At 42.6% G+C, this 10,996-nt stretch overlaps 1 pseudogene; it reads left to right on the top strand.

Annotated features, from left to right (window-relative positions):
• The first annotated feature begins 6,330 nt into the window (after positions 1 to 6,330).
• On the top strand, positions 6,331 to 6,862 carry LOC121158649 (annotated as a pseudogene).
• Positions 6,863 to 10,996: the final 4,134 nt, after the last annotated feature.

The raw sequence follows: 10,996 nt of genomic DNA, 5'->3' as shown, positions 1-10,996 counted from the left end.
TTCTTCCTCATGGATTCAGAGGCGCAAGGACAAGGGCTAGCCTATGCTGCTTTGCTAGGTGCATTAACAGGGTGTTGGATTGGAAGTGGAGCAGCCATGATTTGAACCCGTGCCCAAAGGGAATGCTAGTGTTGCTGATGGTGGCTTTCACTGCTATGTCACAATGCTGGCCACATGCCTGACATTTCCTCAAAGTTTATCATCTGAAGTGTGATTAATTTTTAATTTTTAAATAATATGATTTTTATTTGAAAGAGCTACAAAGAGAAGGAGAGACAGAAAGAGATTTTCCATCTGCCGATTCACTCTCCAAATGGCTACAATAACTGGAGCTGAGATGAGCTAAAGCTAGAAGCCAGGAGCCAGGAACTTCTGCTTTATCTCTTACATGCATGCAGGGACCAAGGACCTGAGCCATCCTACATTGCTTTTCCAGACCATAATCTGGGGGATGGATCCGAAATGGAATTGCCAATACATGAACGAGCACCCATCTGGGATTTCAGCACCACAGGTAGAGGATTACCCTATTGGCCCACCATGCTTGCCCCTAAATTTGTAATTTTTAAAAATTAAAATACTAAGTATTTCCACCTCCTTGAAAGGCAGTGATGGAGAGAGAGAGAGAGAGAGAAGCTGACTCTTCCATCTACTGGTTCATTCCCCAACTGCCTAGAACTCTGCAACTGCCAAATTCCTGGGCCAGGCTGAGGTTTGCAGCTGGGAAACCCATCTAGATCTCCCATGTGAGTGGCAGGGGTCTAAGCACTTGGTCCATCATCTGCTGACTGCCAGGCTTCATTAACAGGAAAACAGGTTGGAAGTGGAGCAACTGGGACTCAGACTGATACTCTAGTATGAGATGTGGGTGTCCCACATGGGGGTTTAACGCCTGTGCTTCAACATCCACCCAAATGTGATTTTTGTTTTGGCTGGATTCAGTTCATGTGAAAATGGAGGAACCTGCTGTGCATTCTCAAATAAGGTTTAGCCTCCATCAAGTGCCGGTCTGGGAGACATGTCAGGGCAAATGACTGAAAACAAGTCTAGACAAAGAAACTGTTAAATATGTCTTGACAAAAGAATGCTGGACTTTCGGTCATTGTCCATATACTTAAATAGCAGAATGATGGACATGTGACTGTTTATGAAGGACTATACACTATAATAATATGGCAGAAATAAATGGGGGGACAGGATTTGGGGAGAGGGGTGGGGAAACCCCAGAGGCTATGGAACGGCATTATAAAATAATAATGATAATAATAATAATAATGAATTAAAAAATAGAGATTATCATATCCAGATGTGAAGATACAATGCAGTGTGCATCCCTACTTCCAAATCAAAGATGGACTCCCAGTGAAACTGTTATCTTAACAAAAGGATGCTGGGCTCTGCCATTGTCCATATCTATAATGTCAGGATACACTTACATATCAAATTGATGGAGTTATGACTGTTTATGAAAGACTGCACTTTTGTAATAATATGGGGGAAACCGGTGGGGAAGAGGGGGAGAGAACTTGAGAAGGTGGGAGGAGAAATCTTCCCTATGGAACAGAGCCTATGGAACTGTATCATAAATAAAATAAAATAAAATAAAAACCACCAAACAAACCATCAATAAGCCTGGAGATTGTTGTAGAAAGGCAGGTGACTGTAACTGAAGTAGTTCTGGCCCCATCCTACTTTGTAAGATGAATATATCATAAACTCTGGCCTCTCTATTGTTAAGGATAACATAGAGCTAGGAAAGACCCAGAGAAGGACACTAAAAATGATCAGGGCAGAGAGAATTTTATGGTGGCACAGGTACAAAAGATTCAATTTGCAGGAAACTTAGACTTAAACTCATGAAGAATATCAGATAATTTTCTCAAATCCTAGGAAAAAATAGAAGCAGGCAGCAACCCTGAAAGTCCAACAAAATTGAAAGGGAATCCTCTTTCTGGAGCAGGTACTAAAACACAGACTTTTACTCCACGAGCTGTGGCTAAAGACAGGGAAAAAGCTGCAGACAGGGCCAGAGCTAAGATGCATGCCACTGGGCAGCTATTGCCCAAGGTGTCCCAAAGAGGCATGGTGAGCAAATCAGAACTCAGTGTCTGTTAACTCAAGTTTCCACACACAGCTTTTTACATCTGCAAAATTTGGGTGGAATTTAAAAGGAAGAAAACCAAAATCTCCTTGCCTCATCTTGTTGGGAATGCCTTTGAATCATACACAGGGGCAGCCTCATCGACTAAACTTTTCTTTAAATTTTATGTTATAATTCCATAGGGTCTGGGATTTCCCTACTCCCTTTCCAAATTCCCATCCTGCAATTGATTTCCCCCATATTATTTCAATAGTATAGTGCTTCATAAGCAGTCATAAGTCCATCAGTCTGTCACTTAAGTGTGTCTTGACATTGCTGATACAGAAAATGCCAGATTCCAGCATCCCATTGTCTAGATATATCCAACACTTTCATTGAGAATCCATCTTTGGTTTGGAAGTAGAGATGCATACTGTGTTGTATGATATGGATATGATAGTTTCTATTATGTCATCACTATACATTCCCTTAAATGAGAAGCCATGAAATAAAATCGACAACAGGAATGAAGTTTAAGCAAAAAATGTATAGCACCATGAAGTTAAACAACATGCAACTGAATAACTAATGTATTGATGAGGAAATGAAAGGGAAAACACAAAAGTTTCTTGGGTAAAATGATGCCACGATGTGACCTATGAGTCAGTGAAGAATTTGATAAGAGAAAAAAAACTATTTGGAAGAAATGAAAATAAAAACAAAAATACCAAAACCCATGGGTTGCAGCAAAAACAGTGTGGAAAGGGATATTGATCTTAAAATTCATAGGAAGTCTGCCTTATATCAGAAAGATCATATGGTATTTATCCTTTTAGGATTGACTTATTTCACTGAGCATAATGGTTTCTAGAGAGATTCATCAAGCTGCAAATGGAATACTTTCATTCTTTTTAATGGCTGAGTAATATTCCATGGAGTAGATGTGCCATAATTTCTGTAACCACTCTTCTTTGGACAGGCATCTGGGTTGTTTCCATATCTTTGATATTGTAGATTGTGCTGCAGTAAATATAGGATTACAGATCACCTTCTCATACGTAGTTTTCATTTCCCTTGGATATATTTCTGAGAGCAGGATAGCTGGGTCATATGGCAGGTTTATTTGGAGTTCTGTAAGCACTTTTCATACTGATTTCCATGTTAACTGAACTTCTGAATGGAATAATATTGCTTATCAGAAGTTTTCATCTCTGCCATATATTACAAGATGTTACCTATTTAAAAAGATAATTATCACAAAATCAAACTATTGAGAGACATGAACCACAGAAAAGTGAGCATTATCATAAAGCTTCCCTCTCCCCAGGACATGCAATTTTATATTTTATAGTGGAAATAGGAGATAAAATAATCATAAGCAAAATAAACAAATCTTTAAAAATGGATCATAAGCAAATGGCTTTTATTGATGAATTTTTACCTAAGATGATTTGCACTTAGAACGACTATTTAAAGAATAATAATATTTTGGGGTGAGAGTGTGGCACAGAGTGTTAAGCTGCTACATGGATGTTCACATCCCATATCAGAGTTCCACCTTGAGTCTACTATGACTACGTCCTATTCAGATTTGTGCTAATGCATCCTCAGAGGCAGCAGGTGATGGCTCCAGTGCTTGGGCCCCTGCCACCCTGGGAGTGGCAGGAGAAAGGTTTTACTGGGAGACCCGGAGAAAGTTTTTAGCTCTTGGCTGCAACCTGACTTTCCCTTACCTTATTGCAGGGATTTGGGGAGTGGACCAGCAAATGAGAGCTCTCTATTTGTTGCTCTGTGCTTTGTTGTTCTTTCAAGTAGATGAAAATAAACACTAAAGGAAAGAAGTATCATTTTGGGGAGCTTTTTGAGCTATATTTTTTTAAAGAGTTATTCTTTATTTGAAAGTCAGAGTTACAGAGAGAGGGGAAAAGGGAGAAAAAAGATGTCATCCTCTGGATGACCTCTCAATGGCAAGGGCTGGGCCAGATGGAAGCCAGGAGGCAGGAGCTTCATCCAGGTCTCCCACATGGGTGACAGGAGCCCAAGCTTACCCAGTTGTACCAGCCTCCTTAGTTACATCTTATCTGAAGGCTTAGGAAGGAGTTGTGAAAATCCACACCAAGTTATAACTGGCAAGTTAGACAAGTTTCAAGATAGGTTGGAAGAATAACGGTCCTTGGGCAAGCCAGCCCACCAGGTTGTGAGCAAATGAGCGGGAGTATAAACAAATTCCTTGAAACTCAGTGGCATGATATTGTGATACTGCATGCAGGCCAGTCCTAGGAACAGAAAAACTATGTATTCCTCAGTTACCCAGTTCTTGGTATGCCTGACTCTCCACAAGCGCACTCTATCACTTCATCTGCTGCAGTCCCAGGATGTAGGACTAGAACCTGACCAGTCTGTGAGATAATGCATTTTCTTAATTTGTTTGTTTATTTCTTTGTTGATTATGATTACATGTTGATCATGGTGGGAAGGATTGAGGGTTAAGAATAGTGGGTGAAATCATTGTTTCCAAATTTGCTATTTCTTCTTGTTTCTGGGACAAGGGGAGAGATAAAAGAGGAAGCCACACCTGGCCTCCTAAATGTCCCAGTACCCAGGGATGAGGAACTACCATCAACCCAGGGTCCTATGTGTGCGTGTTCTGAGGGTTCTTCCCAAGTGGTTTGAGTAGTTCTGAAATGCGGTAAATTTTGCTGATCCAAGGATGATGCAACCCTCCCAACGTCCATTGGCTGGCACAGTCAACCTCAAGTCTCCATTCACGCAGATTTTTTTTGTCATCGTTTGGCTGGGGTAGTTGTCCAATTTGTTCTGTTCTCCTTGTTCTGCTACAGCACCAAATGGGCTGCCATATTCTCCATGTATGTCAGGGCCTGCTGTCCACTGCTCCGGCTTTTTCACTGAGGAGGACAGTTTCAGCAGGTGGCCCAAGGACCTGAGCCAGGCAGCGCGAGCACTGCCAGATCCCCCACCCCTGGGCTCACGAACCCTGCACCCTCCTCACAAGTGGGCACAGGCATGCCTAATAATCCACTTTCTATGCACCATCCCAAATCCTTTCCTTTTCTGGGCCCTGTCTAGGCCTGTGTTCCGTGCATCACCAAGCCCTTTCCCCTCACCCCCATGCCCATCCATCCCACGTAGCAGAAACTGCAAGTTCTGGAATGCTGTAGTAGAGGCAGAACCAGTACAAGCTGGAAATATCCAATATGGCTGCAGGATGTGTTCCCTCCCCATGACCTTTAGGTTATCATATGCCATTAATAAGATTGTGATGTGGGACATTCCTGTCAAACATCTGACACTGTGACACTTCATGTTTCTAAAAACTGGCAGGGAAATGGGTAGAACTCAAGTCCCACCCAAACCCTGCCTCCTTTGGAATATTCAGGCCAACTCCAGCTCCACTCCAGACATCACCTCCCTTGCCTCCAGATGGTACACAGAGAAAGCCAATACTTCTGAGGTGGCTTTTCTTTTCAGGGGTTTTTGTGTTTGGGCTATTCTCTGGTCTGTTTCTTGAAAGTGCACTTCAGCTTTGCCCTAAATGCACCCTATGTTCTTGTATACCTTTGTGCCTCGACTTGGAATTCTTTCACACATGGAGGCAAAAACAAAAGAAGCCTAGCCCGGGATGCTACTGCCCACAATACAAATAGCTTTCTTCCTTTTCCATGTGGAGATGCCTGCTTGTCTCAGGTCACTGTTCCGGGGGGGGGGAGGACGGGACACTTCTTCAACTAGTAACTGCCAGATCCTACACCTACCCTCTCCTTTCTACTCAGCCCAGGAGGACTTCTCAACACGATCTCTGCCTAGAGCTTTGCTCTTCCATCTGCATTTTATTTCACATACGTACACCACCTCAAAAACAGCACTGTTCGTGACACCATGACTCAGGGGTAGACTGCTGTAAAAGGTAGTTTACATGAAGGGAAACAGCCACTGCCTCTCAGAATCCACGGTGGAATTTTCAAAAGACAAAGCCGGTGCCGGGAATGTGAAATGCTGCAGTCAGTTCAAAAAACAGTCTGGGAGTTCTTCACACCATTAGCCATAGAGCTGTGAGATGACCTGGCAATTCCACTGCTAGGTATGTGTCCAAAAGAAACCAAGACATATGTCCACACAAATATTTGTACATGGATGGTCACAGCAGTGCTAGTCCGGACAGCCAAAAGTGGAAATAATTCAGGTAGCCATCAACTGACAAATGAACAAATGAAATGTGGCATTTCCTTACAATGGAATATTGTATTCATCTGATGGAATTGTGTAAGGAATTAGAGGGACCGTTGGTCGCCAGCTTCCTCTGAAAGTACCCCAACCCTCTGGACAAAAATGTCATCTCTGTAAAAATTGTGGAGGAAACAAGAGATGAGTCAACAGGGGTTATCTATTGAAAGAGGATTGCAGTCTGTAAGAATGTGGTTCCAGGAATTTTAAGGAAGGTGAGCATTTTAAAGGTACCCAGTATCTGGTTGGAAGAGGAATCCTGGCTCAATCCTCAGGAAAGAAACATGGCAATACAGAGTCACTGCCTTACATGGACACAGTACGCATCCTTAAAGGAAGAATCTGTCTTCCGGGAAAGTGTGGAAAATCCAAATTGGACAGAGTTCATTCAAAGAGGCAGGATTTCAATCACAGGGGCCGGCTTTCTCAATTGTATTTTAGAAACTTTTGTCAGCACATTCTTACGACAGGGTGCCCAGAAGGGAATTAGAATAATGGAGACTGCTAAAGGAATGGTGTGGTGCCCCCTTAGCAGAATAAAGAATTGTCGGGGCACCATATGCGTGTCTGCTGTTTTTCAAAAATCATGTCTTGGTCACAGTATACCATAGTCCCAGCTTCTGGAACCCAGGTGTGGGGGTGCAGTGTAGGCAGCTCAAAGAAGAAAACACCTTCCTGCCAGGATGAAAGACAAACTCCTCTAGGAGCCTGCTTCTGATAGCTGAATTCATGCAGCTGGACTCCTCGTTGGACTTTTATGACAATCTCATTGTCATTTGACAAATAAAGGGGAAGATCCCTGGAAGATAATGTGTGCAACACCTCGGGATACTCTGCTATTTGTCTGGTGGCCCTGTCTGGATGTCCCAGAACAGGATAATCAAGTCCCGTGGAGGGCGCCTGTGTCCTTATGTTAACTGCATTGCTGTCCATAAGGATCCTGGAACATACAAAGGAACTGAACCTGGTGCTGATCCATACGTGGTCTAGAATCAATCAGCCATGGCTCAGACCTGTACTGAAGCTAAGCCATATTTATAGCAAGCTTTAAGATTCTCAGAAATCAGAAAAATTTGTATTATATCCATAAATACCATGCAACTATACCACGTGAACTGTGATTGGGTCTCCTGAGGGAGCATGCGACACAGAGTGTGAAGGTGGAGTCCACTCTTGGCTCCCGCTGGCTTGATCTGTGACATGGAACCTACTCATTAACAACTCTGACTCTTAATGGTGTATGTAGCTACTTGGACCCAAGTCTTTCTGCCAGTGAGCTGTGATGGTGAAATGAAGTATTTTGGTATGAACACAGATTTGGGAGACAGAAAGACCTCATTTTGAATCCTAGTGCAGCCACCTACTAGCTCTATGATCACATACATGATTTTTAAACCTTTCTGAAAAAGTTTTCTAAGATGATGGAATTAACTTTGTCAGTTTGTTGGACTGATTTGAGATTACATATCTGAAATGCCTGGTATGGTATTGGCTGGTGTGGGTGATGGACCAAACCCTACCCTGCACTAGCTGTTGCATGTGAGTCAAGTTTAAGGACTCCCCAAGTGAGATTTGGTGAGGGATTCCCCATCTAGACCACTGGACTCAGATACTAGCCTCAGGAACAATCACAAGATGCATAATCCAACCTTGGAGTAGAGGAATCAGGGCTGGGCCTCTTCAGTTGCTGATGCCCGTGCAGTAGAAAGTATACCCAGATGTACATGAAATACCTGACATCCAGCTCATGTAAGCCAGCAGGGAACATTGAGTGCCTCATGCAAAGCACAACTTTCCTGACCAGACCTTGCAGTTAGCATCTGGGTCTGTGGACACACCAAAGCAGACCTGTTCATGCAATAGACCTTGGAACGATTTTCTCAACCCTGGTGCAATGTAGCCGATGCTATTTCAGAACTATCAAGATCAATCAAGCAAAACCCTTGGAACATTCTTCTTTCCCATATCAGGGTCTCCAAGCTAATATTAAATGATTGTCTCCGTCCCCACGTGCTGACTGTAATAATATGGGGGAAAATGGTGGGAGGGGGAAAAGGGAATAGCAGGGGGCGATCCCTCTACCCTCATAACTGTATCATGAAAAATAATAACAATAAAAAAATTTGAAGAAAAAAAAAGATGTTAATTATGGGCCCGGCGCGATAGTGTAGTGGTTAAAGTCCTTGCCTTGCATGTGCCGGGATCCCAATATGGGTACCATTTCTAATCCCGGCAGCCCTGCTTCCCATCCAGCTCCCTGCTTGTGGCCTGGGAAAGTAATTGAAGACAGTCCAAAGTCTTGGTACCCTGCACCCACGTGGGAGACCCGGAAGAAGCTCCAGCTCCTGGCTTCAGATCAGCTCAACTCCAGCCATTGCACTCGCTTGGGGAGTGAATCATCGGACGGAAGATCTTCCTCTCTGTCTCTCCTCTTCTCTGTATATCTGCCTTTCCAATAAAAATAAATAAATCTTAAAAAAAAGATGTTAATTGTGTTTCTAAAAATGAGGCATCTCGATATTTCCATACTTTTCCTCCTTCAGGGAAGGAACAAAGGGACAGAATCAACATGTCCATCCCCAGTTCCTAGAGCAAGCAGACGGCCTCTCTTTGATCACTTCAGGAGGAAACTGCAAGTCTCTCCTTTTGTTTCCGGGGCAAGGTGGTAGACATTACCGCCCATCACAGTAAGTTTTTTTTCTTTCTGACTTTGGGGTGACCCATGTGAACCTCCTCCCTGAGATGGTGCATAAAAGCACCATTTCCACCATTTCCTCAAGTCTTTCCTACCTCAGAGCCCCCTTCTGTCTCTAAGTCAGAAGCTCTCTTTCCTAAATAATTCATACTTTGCAAACTAGAGCTTTTCTGCATGAAAAGTCTTCTTTTGTGTGAGGCAAAAAACGGGGTTGTTGCTGTGTTCGTGTTGAATTCCCTACAACAGAATATTATACAAAGGGATGTGAATTACTGACGTGTGTATCACAACATGAAACTTGAAACCTTTATGATACTAAGTGCTTAAAAACAATCCTGCTATATGATTCTATTTATACAAAATGTCCAGGAATAGAAAATCCATAGAAAGTTGACTCATGGGCCTAGGGTTAGCAAGTACATGGTGGAAGGGGAAATGACTATTTCTTTGGTTCGTGATGAAAATGTTCTAAAGTTAGATTACGGTGACAACCGCACAACTCTGCTGATTACTAAAAAGTCACTGAATTTTAGAATTTGAATTGATGAATTGCCCAAATACGTGAATTTTATTTCTTTAGTAAAGGGCGAAAGATTTATACGATCTGAAGAGAAACCAGAGTATGTGAATTATATTTCAATAAAGATATTTAACAAAAAGACAAAGCATGGCATTTAGAAGTTTGACAAATCAACAATTCTGTCTTCGTATAATCTAAATCAAACACTGGGACTGGTGCTGTGGTATGTCCTGTGTGAGCATCCCATATGAGTCCTGGTTCATCTCCTGGCTGCTCCACTTCAGTTTAGCTCATTTCTGATGGCCTGGATAAAAGCAGCAGTGTCCCAGCTGTTTGGGCCACTGTCATGTGGAAGATCCAGATGAAGTTCCTGGCTCTTGGCATCTGTCTGGCCAACACTGACTATTGTGGCCAGCTATGGAGTGAACAAATGGATGAAAAACCTCTCTCTATTTCTCTCTATCCCTCTCTCTGTAACTCATTCAAATAAATAAATCTTAAAAAATAAACAACGTGGATAAAGTTATGTTACTCCCTTGATAAACTACTCTAATCCTTTAGCTTTCTCAAAGATACATAAATCTTCATTGTTTCAGCTGGTTTCTTTACAGATAAATGCATTGCTGAATTTTTTTTTTTTTTGGAAAGTCAGATATACAGAGAGGAGGAGAGACAGAGAGGAAGATCTTCCATCCGATGATTCACTCCCCAAGCGAGCGCAATGGCCGATGCTATGCCAACCCGAAGCCAGGATCCAGGAACTTCTTTCTGGGTATTCCACAGGGGTGCAGGGTCCCAAGGCTTTGGGCCGTCCTTGACTGCTTTCCTAGGCCACAAGCAGGGAGCTGGATGGGAAGTGGAGCTGCCGGGATTAGAACCAGCGCCCATATGGGATCCCGGCGTTCAAGGCGAGGGCTTTAGCCGTTAGGCCATGCCACCGGGCCCCAATGCTGGAATTTTAAGTGTGGATTTTTGCTGTATTTTATACTTCCATTTATATTGTATTTTTTAATGTTGGTTTTTCTCACTCATGAGCTTTTCTGTCAATCCAAATACATAGATTTGATCTTTGAAAAGTGTTATGTAGTTGCTCATAATATGAATGAACACTCATCTGTTTAGTGTTCCCTTGCTGACAGACTTTCAGGTTGTTTCCAGTTTCCTATTTCGCAACCAGGGCAGGGATGAGCATCTCTGTATGTGTTTCCATATCCATGCACATGTTTAAACATTTATCTAGAGCAAATACTGAGAAGTTCGAATGGATATACACGTTTCATGTTTAAAAGTGATGCAGATTGTGCTGGCTATTCAGTGGTGTTACTTTTTTTCAGGGTGATATACTTTGTTGTCGATGTTGTTGCTGTTGTTGTTGATGTGGCTGTTAATGAATTGATGTCAATCTGAAACAGTAATATTATTTCAACCCCAAACAGCCTGTATCTCATGCAATAAGATA

This window comes from Ochotona curzoniae, unplaced genomic scaffold, assembly GCF_017591425.1.
Source record: "Ochotona curzoniae isolate NIBS_2020 unplaced genomic scaffold, NIBS_Ocur_1.0 contig_3819, whole genome shotgun sequence".
Lineage (NCBI taxonomy): Eukaryota > Metazoa > Chordata > Mammalia > Lagomorpha > Ochotonidae > Ochotona > Ochotona curzoniae.
The sequence above is the reverse complement of the archived record's forward strand: the minus strand, read 5'-3'. Positions and strand labels throughout refer to the sequence as shown.